The sequence below is a fragment of the Poromitra crassiceps genome (assembly GCF_964638095.1).
Source record: "Poromitra crassiceps genome assembly, contig: HAP1_SCAFFOLD_416, whole genome shotgun sequence".
In the NCBI taxonomy this organism is placed as follows: domain Eukaryota; kingdom Metazoa; phylum Chordata; class Actinopteri; order Beryciformes; family Melamphaidae; genus Poromitra; species Poromitra crassiceps.
Window position 1 is genome coordinate 130,297 of NW_028151991.1, and position 26,161 is coordinate 156,457.

Consider the following 26,161-nt stretch of genomic DNA (forward strand, 5'->3'; position numbering starts at 1 on the left):
CTATACTAAACTCTTTGGCTGTGTTCAAGTCAAGATTTTTTTTCTGAAATCGACCAGAATTCTTCACACATCACCCCCAAAGTCATAATCGGGAAGACTGCCTCTTCCCGATTGTGAATCGGGCATATCTAACATGTTAGATATTTACAACCCGACAGGCGATTGCATCTTGAGCAGAGAGCCAGTAGTAGCTGCGTTTCCATTACAGTTTTTCGCAAAATAATCTGGTCCGCCCGCAGCCCCGCACAGAAACAAAGAACGAGGAAATTGTCATCGAGGTGAAATACCCGTGCGTCTTTGAACGGGACGGAAAACTAATGCTATACTGCAAAGCATGTAGCCTACAACAAGCGCTTAGGTCTCATATGCTTCCCGCATCGGCGAGTGTCCGCACGGAAAAGTGAGTCAAATCAGCAGACGCGCCCCTCCACAAGGCACCTGTGCAGACGGTTTTCGCCTGGCCGTGCACAGTAGGCCTACACCCCGAATGGACGCGGCTGTCCGCGCAAATATTAGTTAAACAAATCCTTTCAGTGCAAATGCATTATAAAAACAAAAAATAAGATTTGTTTAGAAAACGAAATGACACAAATGTATTATTATTATTATTATCATTATTACTACTACTACACCCGGTGCGCACACTGAATAGGCATTTTAAAAGATAACGTCAGCCCTGCTTCCAAGGTGAGTCTTCGGCATAATCTTCTAGTGTGTGGGGTTGCGTTTGAACAGACGCGATTGTGTGTGTGTCCCAAGATTGAAATGTTAAAAAATCGGCTCTCTCTGTCCTGTAGTGTGTGGGCTCTCAAGATTTTTATAATCTTCAAGGATTTGAAAATCCTGTAGTGTGGGGTGGGCATAAGTCGCTCAGAATCAGAGCGCGGGGGCTTCTTTCTAGAGACGCCATTTTGCACCGACGTTCGTATCATAGTAAAACGCTGCACTTTATGACGTATTTAAAATGTGATGAGCAGAATGTGGGGATATTGATGTGTGTCATGTTCTCCTCCCAGCAGAGTAAGGAGGAGCGTGAGCCGCTGGTGTCGGTCAGCAGCATCCATGTGGAGGAGAACTCTGGAGTGGTCATCACCAACTCGTCTCTGAGCGTCCACGACCCCGACACCCCGAGACAGAGATCCTCTTCACTGTGGTCAGGAAGCCTTCCTATGGTGAGGACAGGGCACATAGTCTGCTAATTAGCTGGTTGAGACAAATGACTTTTACAATATACTGATGTAGTTCTATTGTTATATAATACATGAATACAGTTCTGCACAAACAATTAATGAATGCAGGAAAAATGTGGGATAAATACATGAAGAACGCCCCCTTTCCCACCCAGAGTCAGAGTGGGTTGATAGGCCATGTCCTAAGCCCCGCCCCTAGCGCTACCCCTTAATTCTGGGAGTTCGTAACCCTCTAAGGAGCGTCCATGGTCAGAGACCCAGCAGCTGCATGCTGTGAGTCAGTGGGTCTGTTGACAGATCAGGATTTTGGCGTCTTGGTAAACCATGACTTTACATCACAAGGCCTTTGGACAATAACAAAGCTAAGCTTTACTGCTAAAGGACTATATATAAAGTGAGGGGGATACTCACTGTGACAGATGCAAGACTAGGGATCGGACTCGATACCCGGGGTCCAAATTTCTCAAAACCTGAAAATCAATAAGGTCCGACCTTATCGATACTGTTATCGAGTAGCGGCTGCTGCTGGTCCATTAATTGCCCCCTGCCTTTCCCCTCTCTGATCTGTGTGCTGGATTCGCTGTCAAGTGCCCTGTGTCACTGACTCAGCCTGTGCTGCCATGTCGTCGTGCAGATGTGAGTGACTGTAATACAACTTTTAATTCCATTAAGGGTTGAATCACGTGCATCAGGCGTGACGCGACACGCCCCCTGTTCACTGCTCATTTGATCATTCATTTCATTTGGTTGCGATTGCGAACTTGCGTGACAGTCAGACACAGGAGGAAGCGACAGGATGGCTGAACGTGTGAAACGCTCAAAAGCTTGGCTACACTTCACCAAAGTGAAAGAAAAACCTGAAGCCAAATATGTGGCAAGGTGATTGCTTGCAAAGGTGGAAACACATCCTCCATGAACAAGCACCTTAGCCTTTGCCATCAAATCAAAGCAAAATGCAGTACCTTCGACTGTCTTCACAAGGAAACCCCGTCTGCTCCAATCGCATCATCATCAAGTCCTGTTCGTTGAGATAATCCACTTGATAAAATAATCCCAAAATATGCGGTCCCAGGCAGTGATGAAAGTTCCTTGTGCCATGTGTCCTGCTCTGACACGTCATCATGATGCATGATTGTATATATTGGGTATAGAGGCTAGTCTACCCAGTGTGGATATTCAATGTGTATTCCATAAAAAATAAGTCCAAATAGTTTGCAGTGCACAATAAATGTGTTTTCACAGCAATATAAAATTGAGAGAGAGGGAATTATGACCTGTTTAACTCCTAACAGCTTGTTATAGGCTATAAAAAAATACTAATGCCAAGATTTTTGTTTCAATCAAAGCAAATATAGCAAACCATTAATTTCATAATAATTTGACTGGGGCCCACCCACTATTTGCATGTCATGTGGGCCCTATTCCAACAGCATCAGCAGTTTTTGTTTATTGGAGGTGAGGTTAATCCTTCTGTTCAGAAATGAAAGCAATAAAAAGCAATAAAAAAACAGTTCTGTAAAAAAAAATTGTCATGTCTTTCCACCAAATAATACAAAAGGAAAGTATCGATAGTGGACCCGATAAGGACCCGGTTCGTTAAGCAGACTCGAAAATGGTATCAGTATCAATCAAAATTAACGAGTCCCATCCCTACTTGTGTTGCACCACCTGTTCGCAAAATCATCACTAACAACACATGCTGTTATTTATGATGAAGATGATAATGATTTCTAGGTTGGAGACTCGAGACGATGCGACATGGGGGCAACATTTTGTGGGATATATGACATCACTGATGATGTCACGATTTGGGTCACAAATCACTAATGATGTCACTGATGATGTCACGATTTGCTAACTTCGCCCACCCCCAAAATCGTGACTAACACCTCCATCGCTCCCACCTTTCCCCCCTCCATTGTGATGTCATTATTCACAGAAGCGGCAGAGAACCCCGTCAGGCCAGATTGGGGCCTTTGCTACATCCATTGTCAATAGGATACAGTAGGCGTTGATCGTGCGCATCGCACGATGCGCCCGATGCTGACACACCCATGATTGGTTGGTTTTGAATTTATTTAGCTTCAAGAGTGCATTTTTGTTCGTGTGACCGACCCTCAACACAGGCTTTGAGAATCCCAGGCCACTTACTGATACTGCTTAAATGAACCCACTCATATTTTGGTTCATTTCAAGAAAAACATTTCAGCTAGTGGCAATTCTAATTGGCTGGTAACTTTAAAATCTAGCAGCCATATTGGCAGGTGGTCAAAAAAGCTAATTTCAACCCCTGCAGGGAGAGCAGGTGGTGACATAGGAGTGAGTGAGTAAAGGATCAAATATTGGTGGTTAAGACTGAATAATGACATCACAACTGTTAATTTAAAATGAGTTATTCCTCTAAACCTGGCTTCAAATGCCCCAAATATTTCATGCTGGCGCCGTTCGGCCCTCAGCAAAATCTGGTAGTGAGGAATTTTTTGTGTGGCCCTCTCTATCATCAAAGTTGCCCATCCATGGGTTACGGCATGACAATATTTGTTCAGCCTCCAGCAACAATCTGGGTTTCTCATGTGGCCCCCCATGAAAAATAATTGCCCACCCCTGATCTAGAGCCACATGCAGCTCCTTTATGGGTAGCTGTGGCTCTTTTAAAGTTGAGCTGAACCCCACAATGACTTTTCTTTTCTTTTAGTTCAAATACCTGCAGTGCACCTATTTAATAATGTATGCAAAACAAATCACAAAAATCTAACTTCTTTAGTTTTTCACACTTTTTCGCATCAAAAGTTCGAATAAATTAATGGGAGGAAAGGGACTTTTTTGGGGGGTTGTGGCTCTTGCAAAGCTTTTTTTTGTCAGTGTGGCTCCTGAGTAGGGCAAGGTTGAGTACCACTGAGGGGCACGGTGGCTCAGTGGTAGAGCTGTCGCCTCGCAGTCAGAAGGTCCTGAGTTCGATTCTCGCCTGGGACACTGTGGGCGCTGTGGTTGTGTTCCCCCCCATATCTTCAGTGCCTACTGCCCAGGTGGGGTATCTCGTCGTAAGGGCCTTTCTGTCTGTGTTGATGTGTAATCGTGTGACAATAAAGACGGGCTTGTCCGTCTGAAATCGTGTTTTAAGTTAGACACATGGATCTATGGGCAGTGAAGAGGAGAGGAGATTTGAACAGAAAGATAAACTGTAGTGGTGGCTCCACCTAGCGGTTGGCCACAGACACTGCAGTCTACAACAGGAGATGCTCACAAACTCCTCTGTTCAGGCAGAGGCCACTTGCATGAGCTTAAAGCCCCGCCCCCTCCAGTGAAACAGGTAGTAAGACTGACTGGAGGGGGCGGGGCTGTAAGCACTTTGTTTTCTATATCTGTCTTTATTCAGATCCACTACATTCTGTCATAGAACCCAGCAGAGCCACACACACACACACACACACTGCTCCAATGAGCTTGCTGTCTACTTTGGAGAGACATGGACAATGCTTATAAATGATGTTTCATATTTATATATCTCAGTGGTCCCACACACTGCTCTCTGTCAGCTCACAGTATTGTATCAACACTCTAACAGGTTGAATTTGGCTGTGCTGACGTGACGTGGAAGCCTATGCGACACTGTGTAGTTATGGAATAGCTTAGCATGAGCTTTTTCCTTCTAGGGCTCGCATTTACACTTCAAAACTCATGAAAGTGGTCCTCACGTGTGAAGATTATCCTGCTGAACACTGGTTCGCGTTTGATTAAGCTTGCGTTGCCCACAGACCTTATTTGAAGCATCGCGCCAAAAACCCATTCAAAAATCCCATAGGCAGAAACGGTGAAGAGGAGAAGCTTCCTAGTGCCGACAGAAACCTTGGGGGTTTGAGTATTTCATGACATGTTTTGCTTCCTGGGTGCGCTGGATTTGATGATTTGATCACTGTGCCGGCCTCGTCTCCGTGTGACTGCATGTGTTGTTTGCTCGTCGTGTGAAAGCGGTGCACCATGATAGTGAGATCAAACACACCCTGCTGTAAATGAGGCACAGGCTGTGGAAAGACTATTTATATCACTAACCCTCTGTCTGATGTGTGCCATATGGCAGTTTTGGCTGCCTTTCATCAGCAGCACCCCTGGGAGATTACAAATATTAAATCCTTCTCTCTGTTTATTGCTGATAAAACAATTACACCTGTTCAGAACAGAAGGTATCAACTGAACAATAATATTGTCTCCACTCTCCACAATATTGTTGACAATATGGTTGAGTCTGTTCTGAACATACTGTAAGTGGGTTGTATACGACAGAATGTTGCTTTTTTCTTACTGCAAGTTCTCTGCAAAATAGCATCTCTATTATTTTCATGGTACACATTACTTGTAAATAGGAGTTTAGATTCCTTCTCTCTGAACATATATACTGCTACTGCAAATTAGTAATTGGATATCCTTTAACACTTTTCACAAACTTTCCTTCAGTTGTCACTACTAGTTTCCTCATTTTAAACATTTTTATTATGATTATCAGATTATTGAGTTCTTAGTATGACATTTTCATCTAATAATTGTCTCTTGGTATTTTGTTTGCAGGGTGGATTGAGGAACAACAAGCATGAGTCTACACTTTCATCACAGGAGTATGTCCATGAGCTGCATTCAGGCATCACAGAAGAAAAGCTGCTTAATTGCCTGGAGTCCCTCAGAGTGTCTCTCACTAGCAACCCTGTCAGGTTGGTAACCCATGCTGTTCTCTCACACTGCAAACTGCACCTCCTACCATACTGTCAATTCACATTTGCAAATACTTCTTCAACAGCCTGGAATTTGGTGAGGATTGGTGGAGTTTGCCATGTTAGGACAGAAAAGTGTACAGTAGAAAAGTACACTAAAGAATCTGAACTTTCTGCTAGTTATTCCATTGTCATTTGCAACAAATCCCGTGCCTCTGGTACATGAAGCAGATTAAAAACAAGTGCCTTATTTGCAAGAATTATTCATAAATATCATTTCGCCCAGGGTTTGCACTCAAAAGCAAACTGAACTTCATGCTCAATTCAAACATAATTACAATTCCATGTACGGTACTTTGGTGGACTAGCAGCAACCACACCAGCTCAGCACACCTCACCTTGGTTCAATTAGGCTCTAACAATTCAAACCCCTTTATTCAATTAGCAGACCACTGTTCAGCTCTGGACCCGACCCAAGTATTTCAACAGTGTTCTATTTGTAAACATGGATGTCTTTTATTGTTCCATGATTAGAACAGTTTCACATAGAGCGGCGTAGCTGCATCACTTCGTCACAAAGCCCCTAGACTCACTTCTCAGTTTCTATCCACTTCGCTCAACTAGATGGTAGATTAGTAGGTGGAGATCTCCAATTGTCTGCAAGCAGAGACTACAGCAGCCCTTGTTCCTGTGGTCTCTCATGCTTTGTCCAATCACTGATTTTATGCAAATTGCGTGACATATCAGAGCTGCAAATACCATAATAGACTCATGACCTGCACAAAGGTTTTACAATTACGCATAACTTCAGTTTCCAAGGTTCAAAATATTGGCAAAACGACGACAACCCCTTTCTCTGTTTGGAGGAGCAGATGGGAGAGGGAAAGAGAGAAAGTAATCCTCTTGGAAAAGTGTGTCACTCTTGAGTGCCTTTTAAACATGAACTCTGGATCATGTCAGGCTAGAGAGAACAGGATATTTTCAGGTTTTGCCTTTCTAAACATGAGGGGTCTTTGTTAAGAAACAACTGGATATGAGCCGTTTTTTCTGCCAGTGGGCGGCGGGGGGGGGGGGGGGCGGGCGGCGCGGTAGCATGTATCGAAAACAAGAAATGTGAGAGGAAACAGCTTTAGCTATGAGGCAGTCAAAATAGTGGGCACACCGTCGTCAATCACTGTGGGTGATTTATTTTACAAGTGGCAACTAGTCATATCCAGAGTTGGGGGTAACGCGTTACAAAGTAACAAAGTTACAAAGTAACAAAGTTACAAAGTAACGCGTTACTGTAATCACATTACTTTTGTCGGTAACGAGTAGTGTAAGGCACTACTGTACCTAAGTGCAGTGGTAACACTTTACAATAAGGGTACATTAATTAAGGGTTAATTAATGCTTAGTTAATGCTTAATAAGCATGAATTAACATGAATTAACAGGGTTAGTGAAGCTTAGTAAGCCTTAATTAACCCTTAATTAACATTAACTAATGTGCATTAAGTAAGGGTTGGTTAATGCTTAATAAGCATTAATTAACACACCGTAATTAACATGACTAGTAGTGCTTAATAAGCATCCATTAACCCTTAATTAACGTTAATTTGAGGTTTGCTGGTTCCGTTTCTTCATGTGGCCCTAATTTATATGCATGTTCTATAAGCATTACTTAACTGTAATTAACCATATATTAATGCTGTTTGCGACCCTTATTGTAAAGTTGCAAACATATATCCCTTAAGTAACACTTAATAAAAGCTTGAGTGTGCCTAATAAGCATTACTTACCTGTAATAAACCATGTATTAATGCTCTTTGTGACCCTTATTGTAAAGTTGAAAACATGTATGCCTTAACTAACACTTCATTAATGCATTAATGTGCTGAATAAACATTACTTATCTGTAATTAACCATTTATTAATGCTCTTTGTGACCCTTATTGTAAAGTTGAAAACATGTATGCCTTAACTAACACTTCATTAATGCATTAAAGTGCTGAATAAACATTACTTATCTGTAATTAACCATTTATTAATGCTCTTTGTGACCCTTATTGTAAAGTTGAAAACATGTATGCCTTAACTAACACTTCATTAATGCATTAAAGTGCTGAATAAACATTACTTATCTGTAATTAACCATTTATTAATGCTCTTTGTGACCCTTATTGTAAAGTTGAAAACATGTATGCCTTAACTAACACTTCATTAACACATTAAAGTGCTGAAAAAACATTACTTATCCGTAATTAAGCATTTATTAATGTTCTTTGTGACCCTTATTGTAAAGTTGAAAACATATATGCCTTAACTAACAGTTCATAAACTTATTAAAGTGCTGAAAAACATTACTTATCCGTAATTAACCATTTATTAATGCTCTGTGTGACCCTTATTGTAAAGTTGAAAACATCCCTTGAATAACAACAAGCGTAAGAGTGCTGAATAAGCATTACTTAACTGTAATAAACCATTTATTAATGTTCTTTGTGACACTTGTAAAGCTGAAAACATGTATCACTTAAGGAACATTTCATAAAAGCACAAGAGTGCTGAATAAGCATTACTTAACCATAAATAACCATCTATTAATGCTCTTTAACAATAACAGCGCCCTGGAAGCCGAATCAACAGCCCTCGGAGCAGAGCTTCCGCAATTCCGTTATGATGCGTTGTGATGTGAAAAGCGTCACAGCTGAATGTTTTGCCAGAGGATGAACTGGGAGCTCTCAGTCTGGAAAACATGTAGCAAAGGTAAACATTGCCCATCTGCTTATATCAACAAGCATTATAATGATACAAAGTGAGTTGATAATCGGTAAATGAATGCTCTTTGATGACTGTAGCATATGTACTGTAATTCTGAATAATAATAATAATAGAATATTAATATAAATGAGCATGGACAAGTACCAGATTTTCAGAATGACCAGAGCCCTTAAAAATGTATGACAGCAATGAAATTAGACAACACAGAGTTTTGGCTTTTAGCAAGATTATCTTAGTAAGAGTTAGATGAATTTAAAGCCTTTTGTTTGTAAACATGAATTCAGTACTTCAGCTTTTCACAGTTGACAATTTATAATTCCCCAAAAATAATAAAGTGCGCCCACAAATAAAATATGTTGTCCCTTCAGTCCAAAAAATAAAATAAAAAATTGTTTGGGGCCAAAAGTCGATGGGTGTCTGTACGCGTCCCGATGAAGTTCATCCGCTGGACTGTGTGTGTAACGACCGCTCCAGTCGTACAGCAGGGTAGTCCTTGATGCTACTGCAGTGAATGTGTGGATTGCTCTTCTAGATGCTCAGTGGTGGCTCGCCATCCCAGTCGACTGGGAGATCTGTAGTCTCGCTGTATTCCCCTGGATCCTGGGATTCATCCTGGAAGTCCCCGTCTACAAAAATCTGACAAGGTCACACCATTTCTCTCAATTACTGTTCTGTAATCAAATCAATTGGTACAGGCTACAATATTTATAAAATTTGTGTAATATCCCAGTAAACCAATAGTAATTCAATCTACAAGCTACAGTGTAGGGATGTTCATCAATAATCGATAATTGATAGTTGAGGAATGAATTCGATCACGTGGAATTTTTATCGATTTTTGTTATTTGCGGACTAGGTTTGGGTGGAATTTGTTGCTCCTCGCCCCACTCCATTGCACAGCCGACTAACGTGAGGTGGAGCTTCATATAGCCTTTAGTTTAAAACAAAACTGTTTTAAACATGGGGAATTCACAACGGCATGCGCCGCGGACACAAACAAACGCACCCAGTGGTCTGTGGACCTCAGCGAGGCTGTTATAACTATGACATTTCACACACTTCTCTCCTAATTTTCAACAAAGTGTGAGTAGCGGTATACGTGTTTAAGTGAATTCAAGTCATTTTATTTGTTTATAATGTTATGAACTATGAAGTAGCAGCAGTCAGCATGGACTCAGCTAGCCTTTAGCTGCTAACGCCCACCTGAATCAATTCACACACATCTCGGCAAATAATAATATCCACGCGTCGGACTCTGAGAGCAGCTGGATGGAACTCGACCATCAGGACAGATGAGGTTTTTGTCACGAGTTTATACGCCTGGAAGCCGCGGCCGGTGAGCTGCCTGAGTTCTACTTTCAAAATGTGAGTACAGTAGCCTAGCTAGCTAGTGTAAAGCTTCTGGCATACTCTTCGCGCACGCGCTGGAGGCGGGGCTCCACGGAGGGCGCTCGCACTCTGCGCAGGCCAAAACAGAACATAGTGAGTGCTCCAGAAATGGCGGCGATCAGTGCCAGGCAGTCTGAATGAAATTGAATGTAGCGTTCCCAATTCTATATATTAAATACTAAAAAACGACCCTCAACATTTGGGAAGGCTTAGCCACACAACTAGTTCGTTATAATCGAACATCATGCTTTGAAGGTGACTGTACGACGGTGAGGACTCAATCACAGCAGATATCCGCTGATAGCCTACCACGGAGTAGATCTCACAGGCACAGGCAGCAAAACCCGACGCGCTGATAGAAAAATCTCCATGGTCGCGCCGCGCTGCGCTCAGGCCTCGCCCCCCGACACGCCCCGTGCGATGACGTCATAATCGCCGCGCGCCCTATGCGCTTGGCTGGGCGCAAAGTGTATGCGAGAAGCTTAAAGCTTGTGGCATACTCTTCGCGCCCTTCGCGCCCTTCTTCGCACCCTAGCCCCTGGCGGCCGGAAGTGGCACTTTTGTAGTTTTTTGCAACTCCAAAAGTTACTATTTTACCTAGAGGCTACCCATGACAATTCTGGACAACACGTGAAAAAATACAGTCGGGAGAGAGGAGAGGCGCTTGTGACTCGGCTCCAGGTTTGGCGTGCAAAAGGCGTGCGGTGTGATCACAAAAGCGTGTAACAGCGTGTAACAGGAAAAGTCATGGAATTAGTAAAACCCTTGAAAGTTTAGGAAAAGTCATGAAATGTTGTTGTGTGTAATGAAATTGTTGCAGTCATCTTCCCGTGGATAACCTTCCATGTAATGTAACATAATGGTAAATTTACTCTCTGTAGCTTTGACCTAACATAGCGCTAATATGTGTCGATTTTAGTGCTGCTTGTACTTTATATTAATATTTGTATGGAAAATTATACTTTCAGGCGGTGTCTCGTCATAGACCTGTGGTCAATGGGACAGCATTGTGGAAATCCTCCCGTTATCCCCATTCAGCATAGTTAGCATTTAGCTGCTAGCCCAGCCCAGGCAGACAGGATCGAGGATTCAACCACCGCAGTAAATGCACATCTGAACAGATGTCTATGTCCCTGCTGTTGAATCCCCAATCCTGTAGTGTACAGCCACAGCACCTTCCTTTAGTGAGTCAGCCCATTGAGATATATGTTGTTGTTTTTTCGCCCACCGTCTAGTCTTGCACGCCAGCCGGAGTAACATTTTATGGGCGTTCCCACACAGAGCGACTGTATCTATAGCTTCCATGATGCAGTGATACTAAAGCACTAAAAACTCATATAAAGAGCAGCTGTGTCTATTTGTCCATAGTCATCATTTCTGGTAGGCTATTGGTCCAGAGTCACCGCCTCACATTACCTGGAAATGATATTATCGATCCATGAAAAGTCATGGAAAAGTTTGGAAGTTGTACCCATGAAAATGTGTGGGAAGTGTTCATTGCTATCTGTGGTGGAGGGGGGATTTGAGTGGATATGTACAACATGTGGATGTTTTTGTGCTTTGTTGTGTTGTCCTGTGTTTATGTATCACACAATAAACAATCAAGATTGATCACAATGACCATGATCTTGAACTTCTTCAGGGGATGGAAGGTACTGAAGCCAGTGCTCAGTCTGTCATGGCACAGTCCATCTGATACAATGATACAAACATGGAAGGTGCAGATGCTGCTGTTGCATTCAGTTTGCTAAACTGTTACAGGAATGACTTTTCCACAAGAATGAAGTGAAGCAAAATGCTGAGGCAGGGTGAGAGCCGAGTCAATGTTTAGCTGTTCCAGTGTTCCCCCACAAGCCAGGTTCCCTCATTTGTCCAGGTATAGCAGCACATATACAGACTCAGAGATCTTTATTAGACTATTTAATGATCTGAAAAAGACACATTTCAATGAATCTGTGTAGAATTCAGGTAGATGTTATGCATCACCAACTAACAAAGTACTGTGGAATGTGTGCGTGTGTGTGTGTGTGTGTGTGTGTGTGTGTGTGTGTGTGTGTGTGTGTTTGTATATATATACCGGTATATACAGTATGGTGTGTGTATGTGTATGTATGTATATATATATATACAGTATATGGTGTGTGTATGTGTATGTATGTGTGTATATATATATATATACAGTATATGGTGTGTGTGTGTGTGTGTATGTGTATGTATATATGTATATACAGTATATGGTGTGTGTATATATGTATATACAGTATGGTGTGTGTATGTGTATGTATATATATATACACTATATGGTGTGTGTATGTGTATGTATATATATATATATATACGGTATATGGTGTGTATGGCAAGTGCTGAAGGTACTACAAAGCTGTTTTCAGTCACAACTGTCACAAAAATGCAACATAGGTCTTGGATGTGTTTATCACACATAGGAATAATTTTGAAATGTGGCTTCATAAACTGTTAGAATCAATGTACTTAAAATGGCCATGACCGACACCGACCCCTCTGTCCCCCCTCTGTTTCCCCTCATCCTGACCCCCAAACAGCACAGGCTGTTTGAGACGACTGCGCTCTGCATCCTGGACAGATTCTCCACAGACCCCAGCACCATGGACCAGCACATCCCTGCCCGCTGGAGTGCCTCACCCACTTGAAGGGATTAGGCTAGGGGGTAACCTAGCATAACACATCCGAGCTAAGACAGCACACTGTTAGCACCGAGGACCTGGAAGAAACCAACTGACTTTAAACACCTAGACCTCTTACAGCTTTTAATCAGGACTGCTATCAGGAACTACTAGATACTCAGCTAAACTCACACAAAGAAGAAAACTCACTGAATTATGATTCATGTATTTTATTTTTGTGTATGTCTGTGTATAGAAATATGAGATCATATGAGATCACAAAGAGATGGATTTTTGAGAGCTGAAGGCAGTTTGTATCAAATGTAGCTTCATTTATTTGTATTTATTTATAAAAGTTTAGACATTTAGGAACCTAGTGCTGCTTCTGTACTGGGCTGGTGCCAGTTCTTAGTTGGTTCAAATGTGAACTTTCTAATTAGAGCCTTTATTGTCTCCCTTAGGATAAATTTGTCTTGGGCATTTGAGAGAACATACACCTGTAGCCGGATTTTAAGCACCAAAATCGGCCTGCATGAGTCAGAAGAGACCCCCCAGCATGGAAGTCACCTCGATGTGGATTTGATGCATCTAGTCGGTCCCCATGAGCCAGGACACACCCACTGGCCTGGAGATCACGTCTGCCCCAGACAATTATATCATTTAACAGTTTAAGTTTCCGTATAAATCATTACAATATACGCTCCCGTGAGGTGGGATGCATTTGGCGGGGGGTGCAAAACTCGCTGCTTCTCTGTTCGTTATTTTTTAAATGTGCGAAAAATACGGACTTGTGCAAAATAACGTCACCAACTATCCATATTCTTGGGTACATTCCGTTTAGCAAGCTAAGTGAGTTCAACACAACAAGCTAACTGGCATTAGTTTCAAACGAGGCTCCGTAACGGCAACGACTGACTGTAGCCTACAGTACCTGGAGCAAAGATGGCTGCTGTGTCGGCCGACTGGGGATCGGCTCTAACGCACCACAAAATTGCTAAGTTTCCTGTCAGAAAGTTAGCGTTAGCTAAGGATATTGTTGTGGTAACAAACTTACTGGCAAACTAGAACTGGCAAAGTTAATGTAGCTAACGTTACCTGACTGACATCAAACACCTGTTCATCAAACCCCGTTTGTGTGTCGTTCATTTCAAAACAATACTTGTTTTATGTCATCCCCAAATTGCCGTGAAATGTGTTTCTGCTTACCTGCTGCTGCTTCTTCATGATGAGAGTGAAAATCGATACAGTGCTCTTCAAGTAAAGAAAGAGGTGATGCTCCGTGTCAAAATACCCGTCTGACTTCTTAAGAGAAAACCGTCGAGTGCGGAACATAGGGATGACCCCGTGTCTTTTATAGTCTCCGCTCAGATTTGAAAGATGCACATATTTATGATTGGCCCATCAAAGATGCACATATTTATGATTGGCCCATCAACTCACATCTCGTAGCGAAATCGCGCACACGCCACACGCCCGTGCGTGAGAGCTGAGAGGGGGTCATCCCTATGTTCCCCGGGTCCTTATGTTCCCCTTTTTTTTCCAAATGGTGTCCACCCGCTATGCCGACCACCCGCAATGCCGACCTTAGGTTTAGGCGTGGGGGTGGGAGAGGTTAGGTTTTGTTGGCCTCCGTTCACAAGTGATTTTGTCACCCTGCCTGTTTCCGATGAAGGCGTACCAGTACCACCTACTAGTGGCCAGAGCCATGATGGCCCAGAGCTGTTCCTGGGGCTTGGTGACATGTCACAATGTCTAGTGGCTTCCAGGACCAACTCCCCTAATTATGTTGCGCCCATGACCTCAGCTCAGTGAGGACAGACCCCGAGAGTTTTTTTTTTTTTTTACAAACCATTAAAATATTCAGTGAAATAATTAGAGTTAAAGTAGACTAAAATTATAACGTTGTGTCTTGTGTGTGTAGAAGTCACGTAGAAGTAGAGACGGATAATTTAACTGGTAGAAGTCCCTTTTACTTATTTTGGAACTCTTGACAGGAAGTGGCTGTGTCACTCGTGCAGGAAACGGAACACGGATCTGGGTCGAGTGTCAGAAGCGACGTGTCATTCAGTTCAGTACAGTTGATTTCAGTTCACTCAGCTGCTCCAGAGTTCTATTTATATGTCTTTATGATAGTTTCACGTCGTCCAGGTGCAGCCAGAGAGTCTGTCTGTCAACTGTCTGTGAGTTTCCGCCTCTTCTTCCTCATTCAGCCAGAGCACTGTGGGGAACTTTGCTGCAAGTCAGCCTTAGCTTAGCTTAGCTTAGCTAGCCTAGCTGGAATCACTGTAGGTTATGTTTATTTGGGTCGGAGCTCAAAGACTTCACGTTACTCTTACCATCAATCTGTTGTGTGTGTGTCTGTGGGAGAGACAAGTAAACCACTGGCTAGCTGCATGCTAAAAACACCTGCTCCCATTCCTCCGTCAGACAGTAACAGCAGATACTGTTAGTAACCTACAAGACTGTAGTAGACTATCCTAAGACCCTAAAAAGTACCACTAATAAATTGATATGTATATAATAATAATACGTGCAATATAGAATAGTATTTATTCCATCAGTGTAAACATTGATTAAATAGGTTAGATACACACACACACACACACACACACACACACACACACACACACACACACACACACAAAGACATGTGTTAAGTGGAAATAACTAGTAGATTTCAGAGTAGACTTCAGAAGTCTCCAGCTTTTACCAGCAACTGCTGCCTTAAAGGATAAGTTCACCCAAAAATCAAAATGCAGTCGTTATGTACTCACCCCCTAGCCCCATAAGTGATGCTACTACTGTACTCCATATACACTCGTACAGTCCTAGCATCACACCCACTTCCATAAGGCAATAGGGGCTGTGAACGGCTGTTCAAAACGCTCTCCCACCCATCTCCGATGTCCGATTGCAGATCCGAAGATATGATAGTCCTCCTACGGAAGCCAGTAATTTAGCCGGGGCAGTTAAAATGATACTGCTGTCTGTGTGAAACAACCGTTTAAAAGCAGTCTTTCCACAGCCTGTGCTGAATTTACAGCAGGGTGTGTTTGATCTCACTATCATGGTGCGCCGCTTGCACGCAGCGAGCAAACACATGCAGTCACATGGAGACGGCGGCTCAGTCAGTGATCAAATCCAGCGCACCTGGGAAGCAAAACGTCATGAAATACTCAAACTCCCAAGGTTCCTGTTGGCACTAGGAAGCTTCTCCTCTCCTAAATACGGCATATTAGTAGCACTTTTTAGGCTCTTAGGATAGTCTAGGCGTCTTGTAGATAAGCTATCTTAAAAAACAGACATAATGACATTCTTACAGACAGACAGACAGACAGACAGACAGACAGACAGACTGTGTGTCTCACTGACTCTCCTCTGTCCTGGTCAGCTCCAGGTTGGGCTCCTGTATTGATGACCCGCGGTTGGTCATCCCAGTAACGGTTGGTCATCCCATCCCCGGTTGCTAACGGCAGCAGCATGAAGGTTCTGATCCTGGTCGGCGGGTATGGCACGAGGCTCCGCCCCCTCACACTGAGCGCCCAAACCGCTGGTGGAGTTCTGCAACAAGCCCATCCTGCTGCACCAGGTGGAGGCGCTGGTCATGGTGAGCTCATCGCAATTCGCAACATCACAAACACAATCTATACACAACATCTGGATGGATTCTTTTTGGCTGTGAAGGTGTGAGAGGAAATCAGTTTGATGGTACAGTGACTTCTAATAGGGAGAATGGCGGCTCTGGCATTCCCACAGCGCCCTCCGAAGGCCTGTTCCTGCACTATGGATTTTTGGTGGCTGCATCCCGGCTCGGCTTGACAGTGTCAAGGAACTTTTAACACAATTTTCTCCTTATAGCTCCTTCAAATTAAAAGTTTTCCACTGACAAACGGTACAATTTTATTGTGAAGTACGTATAGGAAGTTAAACATGTTTAGCTTGCTAGCTTGATTTTCTCTCACTGAAACAAGTCGAGACAAGAACATTTGGGGATATTTGGAGCACCCCTCCCCCCAGCAAACCAGTTATAAACACTGCATAAAGGTAAGCAAATAGAGACTAGAGAGTACAAGCAGAAGCAGTAAAATAAGGCTGATCGGAACGTACAACGTACGTTAGCATCTGTAACTGTGGGACGCAGATTCAATCGTTTATACGTTTATATATAATCATGCATATACCTGTATGTATGTATGTATGTATGTATGTATAGTGTCTATACATACACATATATATGTATACACATGGCTGCCTGGACAGGCCTGACCACTGAGTGCATTTTGTGTCAAAGCAATGAAAAGTGACTCCTGCTTTAGGGCTTGGGCTGTATAAGTATTGTCTGAACACATTATTCCAATCAAAGTTAGGAAATTCCCTTTATTTTATTTGACTTTTGTTTATGTCTACAAATGTTAGTTTATTAGTCACTGTTATTGTTCCAGGGAACAACATGCACTAGTAGGAACTAACAATCCTATCCACCTTATTTTTGGCGGCCATTTTTGCCTGATCTGCATGATGGGTGCTTCTTCCGGTGTGATCCTCCCAGCCTTGTTGCTGACAGCTTGACACCCGTCTGGGCGAACGGAGCAAATCACTAATCAGGTCCAGCTTGGCAAAAATCTTGTCGATAAATATCCCTTTAAGAGCGCAGTGCATTCATGGGTAATCGCCTGCTGTGGCTAATATTAGCCGCTAGTTAGTTATGTTACATGGCAGTAAAACGCCACTGAATGACCAAATTGAAATAACTTTTAACCATTTCGAGTAACACTGTTTCCATACGCATCACCAGCGTTAGTTTGTTGTTTATAACGTGGCTATATTCATAACGTTTTCTATCTCGGATGCGTTATTTCGAATCGCACATAGGTTACGCCTGGCGCAACCTATGTGGGTTTCAGGATGAAACAGACTCGAGCCACTAACGTCATCTTAAGAGCACAATATTCCTGGAATGCAAGTTTAACTAAACAGTTACATGTCCTCTGCATTCTACATAAAATTAAGATATTACGGGTTGTTTTATTTTGTATGTTACATACTTATTGGCCAAGTTATGTTCAATTCAGCCAGGGTACAAGGGACTGAGTGTAGGCGGCCATCTTTTCAAATCAAGTAGAATACCATTTAGGAAATGGCAAGCTGCAACAATAAGTCACGTTAAACCGGACCTTGTACGCACAATTATTTTTTACAGTGGGGCATTCAAAAATAAGGTGGATTGTTTCCTCTTTTTTTTTACGCTGTCACCGGTAACACCGGTGTTGTCACGTGTTTATTACCCAGTGGTAAAATGTCCACACCGTGGCATCCCTAGAACTCTGTGACTTGGACTTGTCTCCCCCCTCCTCAAACAATCACACCATGCTGGTCGTTTTCAGAAGTTATGGGAAAACTATCAAGTTATTTTGTGTGTGTGTGTGTGTGTGTGTGTGTGTGTGTGTGTGTGTGTGTGTGTGTGTGTGTGTGTGTGTGTGTGTGTAGCCGGTCCCCTGGCGCTGGCCAGAGAGCTGCTGACCGTGGACAACGAGCCGTTCTTCGTCCTGAACTCTGACGTCATCTGTGACTTCCCCTTCACACACATGCTGCAGTTCCACCAGAGCCACGGCAGAGAGGGGACCATCGTGGTGAGAGACAGACAGACTTACAGACGAGGAGAGACAGACTGACAGACTTACAGATGAGGAGAGACAGACAGACAGACTTACAGACGAGGAGAGACAGACTGACAGACAGACAGATGGGGAGAGACAGACATACAGACGAGGAGAGACTGACAGACTTACAGACAGATGGGGAGAGACAGACTTACAGACGAGGAGAGACAGACTGACAGACAGACAGATGGGGAGAGACAGACTTACAGACGAGGAGAGACAGACTGACAGACAGACTTACAGACGAGGAGAGACAGACAGACAGACATACAGACGAGGAGAGACTGACAGACGAGGAGAGACTGACAGATGGGGAGAGACAGACATACAGATGGGGAGAGACAGACTGACAGACAGACAGATGGGGAGAGACAGACTGACAGACAGACAGATGGGGAGAGACAGACTGACAGACATACAGATGGGGAGAGACAGACAGACATACAGACAATTTTCCTAATATTTATCATCCAGTGATATAAAAAAGTGATTAAACTGTGTGCCGGTGGGGTGACTTGTACCTGTATGTATGTATGTATGTATGTATGTATAGTGTCTATAAGTGTGAGTGAAGTAAGTGAAATTAATATTTTGATTGTATTTTTGTTATCATTTCACTTTTATTCACAATAGTCTGTCACTCTGTGTGTGTGTGTGTGTGTGTGTGTGTGTGTGTGTGTGTGTGTGTGTGTGCAGGTGACGCGGGTGGAGGAGCCCTCTAAGTACGGTGTGGTGGTGTACGAGCCTCGCGCCGGGAGGATCCAGTGCGCGCGTGTGTGTGTGTGTGTCTAGCTCAGGCCGACGTCCATCGAGAAAGAGATCTTCCCGGTCATGGCTGAAGAGGGTCAGCTGTACGCCATGGAGCTGCAAGGTGACGCCTCACAGCCTGCTAGCTTCACAGCCTGCTAGCCTCACAGCCTGCTAGCTTCACAGCCTGCTAGCTTCACAGCCTGCTAGCCTCACAGCCTGCTAGCTTCACAGCCTGCTAGCCTCACAGCCTGCTAGCTTCACAGCCTGCTAGCCTCACAGCCTCATAGCTTCACAGCCTGCTAGCCTCACAGCCTGCTAGCCTCATAGCTTCACAGCCTGCTAGCCTCACAGCCTGCTAGCCTCACAGTCTGCTAGCTTCACAGCCTGCTAGCTTCACAGCCTGCTAGCCTCACAGCCTGCTAGCTTCACAGTCTGCTAGCCTCACAGCCTGCTAGCTTCACAGCATGCTAGCCTCACAGCCTGCTAGCTTCACAGCCTGCTAGCTTCACAGCCTGCTAGCCTCACAGCCTGCTAGCCTCATAGCCTGCTAGCTTCACAGCCTGCTAGCCTCACAGCCTGCTAGCTTCGCAGCCTGCTAGCCTCATAGCTTCCCAGCCTGCTAGCTTCACAGCCTGCTAGCCTCACAGCCTGCTAGCTTCACAGCCTGCTAGCTTCAGTACACTATACCTAAACACCATGCAGCTGCAAAGTAACAAATCCAATTCTATTTTTAAATTCACATTTAAATCCTGGAACTGAGTTGTCAGTTTTGCTCCTGTGTTTCTGCTCCGCTTGAAGAAGCTGCAGTCTGTGAAGTGTTTTAGCTGTCTGACATCACAACGAAACTCTGTTGGTTTCATTTTGTTTCCTCGCTGAGCTTCTGAGTCTCCTCCTGTCTGTCTTACAAGACCAACAACAGGACTAAATTGTCTGTCTGTCTGTCTGCCTGTCTGTCTGTCTGTCTGTCTGCCTGTATGTCTGCCTGTCTGTCTGTCTGCTTGTATGTCTGCCTGTCTGTCTGCCTGCCTGCCTGTCTGTCTGTCTGTCTGGCTGTCTGCTTGTATGTCTGCCTGTCTGCCTGTCTGTCTGTCTGTCTGCCTGCCTGTCTGTCTGTCTGTCTGTCTGTCTGTCTGTGTCTGTCTGCCTGCCTGCCTGTCTGTCTGTGTGTCTGTCTGTCTGCAGGCTTCTGGATGGACATGGTCAGCCTAAAGACTTCCTGACAGGGATGTGTATGTACCTTCAGTCAGTACGGCAACACGCTCCTGAGAGACTCCGCACGGGGCCCGGTTTCCTAGGCAACGTTCTGGTGGTGAGTACAGCTAGCAAGCTAGTTATTTAGTGCTACTTGTTAGTTAAATTGTATCACCAATCTAGTTTTGATTTGTTTAACACTGTTGGTCACTGGATAATTCCATTGTGGTACTTCATAATTTTAATGTCTATCAGACTATTTCTAAGAAATTATTAAGTAAAATGTCTTGTGTGTATGAACCTTTTGCCTGGTAGTTTAGTCGAGGATAGATTGATCATTGATTGTGAATGTTTGCTAGAACGACTGTAGACTAGACACTATCTAAGCTTGGACAATGAAGGTGATGTCTTTGTGTTCTCTCCCTGTTCCTCCCTCCGTCCTCAGGACCCGACAGCACAGATCGAAAAGAACTGTACCATCGGGCCTAACGTAACGATTGGTGCCGGTGTGATTCTGGAGGACGGGGTGAGGATAAAGCGATGTACGGTGCTGAAGGGAGCGCGGGTTCGATCCCACTCCTGGCTAGAGAGCTGCATCGTGGGATGGAGCTCCTCTGTGGGCCAGTGGGTGAGTACAGATCTGGACAGAGTACCACAATACTGCCAAAGTCCTACTGAACCAGAGTGCTGCAAGTCAAAGTCCTACTGAACTAGAGTGCTGAAAGTCAGGAAGAAATACAATGACCAGATTAAATGAATTGAAGTGACAGTAGTAGGTAGCTCAGTTTAAGTCACAAGTAAGGCCGTGTGTCCATCTAGCGTCTTTTTCCGACCGTTAAACGCTGGAAGTACGCTGGGAAACGCTGATCTTGGCGCACAAGATGCAAGGAAGCAGTCTGAAAGTAACGTTATTTCAGTGCGGTAGCTAGCTTGATAGCTGACAGCTAACATTAGCTAACAACACACATACAGTGATCTAGCTCAACACTCACCAGAAATATTAAGTGTCTAGCCAATCTGCTCCCACAATTAAGCCTTTCTGTCTCTGTTGCGATAGTTTCTCCATATGATTAGTTGCCAGAAAAGGAGCACCCGACACCAGCGTCTTTCTGAAAAGTTAAAATATTTTCAGCTGGAAGCGCTGGGAGTCGGGCGCACAAAAACGCCGGAGCGCTGTGAAAATAGACGCTGGGCGCTGCGCACTTTCTCTAGACGTCCGTGTGCACCTGCATATGCTCGCTCCTCATTGGAAACAACTGAAAAAAGACGCTGGAGCTGATGAAAAGACGCTAGGTTGACACAGGTCCAAAGGACAAAGAAATACCAGCGCCTCTTACTATTTTAGCAACCAACCAGATGTTTAGAAGACAACAGGACACAGGTAACACGCACGCATGCACACACACACACACACACACACGCACGCACGCACGCACACACACACACACACACACACACACACACACACACACACACAGAGACACACACACACACACACACACACACACACACACACACACGGCCCAGCAATGCAATATTTAGGCTAAAATGCTACATGTTTTCTAGATGTGTGTTTTTCTCACAACCTTACTCGTACAATACGGAGCAAATATGCAATGTAGAATTTATTTGTTGGATATTACAGTAGCAATGTGACAGTAATAAAGTATCATTCTTATCATTCTTAAAGCAGCTATGGGGAACTTTCATTTTGTGTTGATTTTAGCAGCCCTTGTGTACAAAAGCAGTCGTGTAAGACAGTGATGATCTCATCAGTGATGTCATAAGACTGATGGATGTGAACTTAAGGGGCACACACACACACACACACACACCTGCGTGCATGTAAACTTAGGCCATGTTTACACGGCGTCGCTCCCTGCATAAAACAGCAAACTGCTGTTGTGTTCTGGACTTTGGTTCTGCGTTTACACACAGTGTTGTATGATAATGAATCACGTGCAGACAGTGCCGCAAAAGTGACTGAAAACACTGTAGTGCGCATGCCAGGCCGCTAGGTGGCGGTGTAACGTGTAATTAGTATATCCAGCACTGTGACACTGTGTCCTGTCTTTGCTGTCCTGTCCTCCAGTACCATCATCTCGTGGGGAAGGAGCAGGGAGAAGGAGGCGTTTGAGCAGCTCCTCGACCAGTTCCCCAGTGGTCCGGTGTCAGTGGTCAGCGACAGCTACGACATCTTCAAGGCCTGTAAACACATCTGGGGAGACAAGCTGAAGGAGCGAGTCATGGAGCGCAGCCAGGATTCCTATCTGGTCATCCGGCCAGACTCCGGAGACCCCGCCGAGACCCTTATTGAGGTTTGGACACACCTGACTCTATGCCCTATCAAATTTGGGCTCACTGAGGCCCCGCCCACACATATACGGATATAATTTTCGAAAATGTATTATTTTCTCTGCATTTTGGCCTCCCGTGCACATGAAAACAGAGCTTTTGCAAGTTGAACTATTTTCCACTCTTTGCGCGACCAACCACGGGGGTGAGTGTGGAATCTGTACCCTAACCCTACCATAGAGACACTGCGGACCGCGTCATCATTCAGAAACCACGCCCAAGACGGGGGAAAACAAAAACTCCCCCCCAATCCTGGCGTTCTCCTATGTCGCGTGCATGGTCACGTTGCACACAAAGATCATATATACGGAAGATGAACACTCCAACTTACTTCCTTGACAGCTAGATCCACATTTTTCTTCTCGACAATTCTCAATGGCTTCCTTGTTTTGCTCAGGAGTACAAAAAAACTTTAATTGGCGATTTTTTACATTTGTTGTCTGCGCAGCCCACCACCACACAACAGCTTTTAGCTATGTTTAATCTAAGGGAAATTACGCTGGTGTATGGAAGTGAATGGAGCGCTTTCCCCCGTGATGGGCATGGCCTATTTCACGCAGTGTCTCTATTCATAGCTTTCAAGGGGCGTTACGTGCTGCCGGGAACGCCCACCTGGCGGTCAAAAAAAACTTGTTCATTCCGCTGGCAGCCGAGTCGACTAGTTTCTCACGCTGTGTTTGTTCAGCCGTTTGTACACGTCTTTGCGGCCAACATTTCATCAAAGGTAAGCTCAAGTAACGTTACAATAATGATTAAAATACCCCGTTAACGTTACTTGAGCTTACCTTTGATGAAATGTTGGCCGCAAAAACGTGTGTACTTTGATGGTAGAAAAAAAGCCATTTGCCCTCCCCAGCGACTGAACCACGTCTAATCGCACAAATCCACAACCTCCTCCTGTCTGAGTTTTCTTTCTCCGACGGGATTCTGTAAAAGCACAAGCCATGCGTGTCTCCTCGTCGGTTAGTGCAACCGATAGCACAACAGGTATCCGGCATTTTGGCTGAACAAACACAGCGTGAGAAACTAGTCGAGGCGGCCATCAGGTGGGCGTTCCCGGCAGCACGTAACGCCCCTTGAAAGCTATGAATAGGAAATAATGACCTTTAAATTGTTGGCTGGTGTGAACGGGAATCTTTTTGAAAACAGAGGAGAAAAAAAATGTCTTTTCAGAAATATCCCTAAACTTCTGGACGTAGTCTGTTGGAGACAGAGCACACCTTGCCAGACACATGTGATGCTCATGACTCACATGACTCCTGGTCTACAGCGCAATATTGTGGGAGTTGTATGTATTAATGCCTTGTGTTTGGTATCGTAGGTCATCAAGATCTCAGAGGAGTGTTTCGAGTGTTCAGTGAACTCTGTGGGCTACAAGGTGCTGCCTTCTTACCTACGCATCATTCAAGGAGACGGCATCGACCTCAACTCAGTGGGAGAGGTCAGAAGAAGTTTGCTTGTTCTACTTGTATTATGTGAAGTACTGTGTTATTCAGATCTATGTCGTTTTCTTGTATTTTCTGCTGCTATAAACACTTAATTTCCCCACGATGATCATTAGTTTCATCAGATATAATACCCCGTTCAAGACAACTCAGACCGCCGGAAAAAATGGGTTCCGTCCGAACTGTAAAAAGTGAATTGAACGGTCGTTCAGGCCGGAATTACAGCTCGGAAATCCGGGTATCAAAATGGCAACTTGCATCATTAATGATGCTCACAGAATTATTATAAAGACGTTTGTTGACGTTTTAACACACAATCTGACGTCTTAATTATGTAATGTTAACGTTTCATATGTGTTTGTGTCATCTGTGTTTTGCTCTGTGTGAAATTCAGCATTCAGCATGTTCGGTTAGCATTGTTCGCTAGTAGGTAGCTACCATGCTGATGCGGGTTGCTATGGCAAAACGCTTGGTTTCCCCCCCGAGCGGGAGGTGCAGCGTGAACGCAAATCTGTCCGGGCCGGAGGTTCCATGTTGAAACTTACGGCGGTCCGAGTTGTCTTGAATGCGGTATGTGAAACGTACTTTCTCTCTTTCTCTGTCGTTCTGCCACTAACACACACACACACACACACACACACACACACACCAGCCATCTACATCGTCACCTGACTTTGATTGAAGTTACATTAAGTATGACGTCTATCAGAATGAAGTGCAACAGAACTCAGTATAAGTAAGGTCTCCTATGATTTCCACAAAGTGGGAAACAGACAGAAAAGCGGGAATTATGAAGGGAATTCTAACAAAAAGACAATCCCATGGAAATGTGTAAAAAAAAAAGTGTATTTTTCATCACCGTGTGAACAGAAACTGAGCTGGGCCTGTGTATTGAAGTACATATAAGCCTGCGTCAGCATGTGCAGATGATTTGTAGAGGAAGAGACGAGGTAAAATATTTTAGCATTTTATTAGGAAACAAAACAACAGCTACAGCTTCATCTACGAAGTTGGGAAACATGGCATGTTGAGGTTTGGTGCCTGGCAGGTTTGGTGCCTGGCAGGTTTGGTGCCTGGCAGGTTTGGTGCCTGGCAGAAAACAATTAACCATTAACAAACTATCCTCTTTTCAAAAATTAACAAGATCCACCTTTCCCTCTCACCTAGTCTTTCTCAGAAAAAAAAAAAACACTTTTAGCCTAGTCTCATCTCAACGCCAGACCCATGACAGTTCTTACGCTGATATACTACTTGACTGCATGCTGCAGATCTGTATGCGGAGCGCAGCGATTCAACGTAATATTTGAGTCTGGGGAGAGACGACTTTTAGCCAGTCTGAAGATTCAAACCTGTTCATGTTTATAAGTTTGCTTCTTGTGAACGACTAATAAAACAATCTCATTAGCCACTTCTTAACATGCAGTGGAATCCGTATTATAACCTGCACCTAGCCGGTTGGCCTGCATGTTAAACAACAATTAGCCGGCCTACGCGCACTCCCACGACTCCGTATCTTATCTACCTCGACCACCGGTATAAGATCCGCTTCCACGCAATCGCAGCTCATGTTAAACAGCTGGCAGGTTATTATCCGCATATCCATAGTGGGCAGGTGTGGCTCTTCGTGACTCACTTCACGTTCGCTAGTTTATTAATTAATGAATCGTTCGGGCAATCGCTTATATCAACGAGCAAACTCACGGTTTCCTCAAGTGCTGCAAAAACGGCTTGATTGATTGTTTGGCCAATGCGCTTCAGCTGCAGGCAGCCAGGTCCAGTGCTGCGCTGCTTGCTTGCTCCCATGTCAGAAAAAGCCTAACTTTCGTGGGGAGAAATACATTGAAAACTAGTCAGATATGACTTGAAATGCCACTTGTAAAATAAATCACCCACAGTGATTGACGACAGTCCGACCACTATTTTGACTGGGCGGCTTTATGTAGCAAGGCGAAGCGCTCATTTTTTGGCACATTGCCACCCCTCGTTGGAATGGACTCGTTAGGCATGCTTTTTGAAGTCTCCAGATTTGTCGCTAACGTGATGCAGCCAATTCTATCAGCAGGCAGTGATGTGT

General features: G+C 44.1%; 1 pseudogene across 1 annotated transcript; it reads left to right on the forward strand.

Moving 5' to 3' along the window:
* The first annotated feature begins 16,166 nt into the window (after window positions 1-16,166).
* On the forward strand, window positions 16,167-22,490 carry LOC310771197 (mannose-1-phosphate guanylyltransferase catalytic subunit beta-like; annotated as a pseudogene). Its single transcript has 6 exons — window positions 16,167-16,293; window positions 18,174-18,316; window positions 19,043-19,217; window positions 20,279-20,405; window positions 20,733-20,915; window positions 22,380-22,490. The product of its transcript is annotated as a mannose-1-phosphate guanylyltransferase catalytic subunit beta-like (transcript).
* The last annotated feature ends 3,671 nt before the right edge of the window (window positions 22,491-26,161 follow it).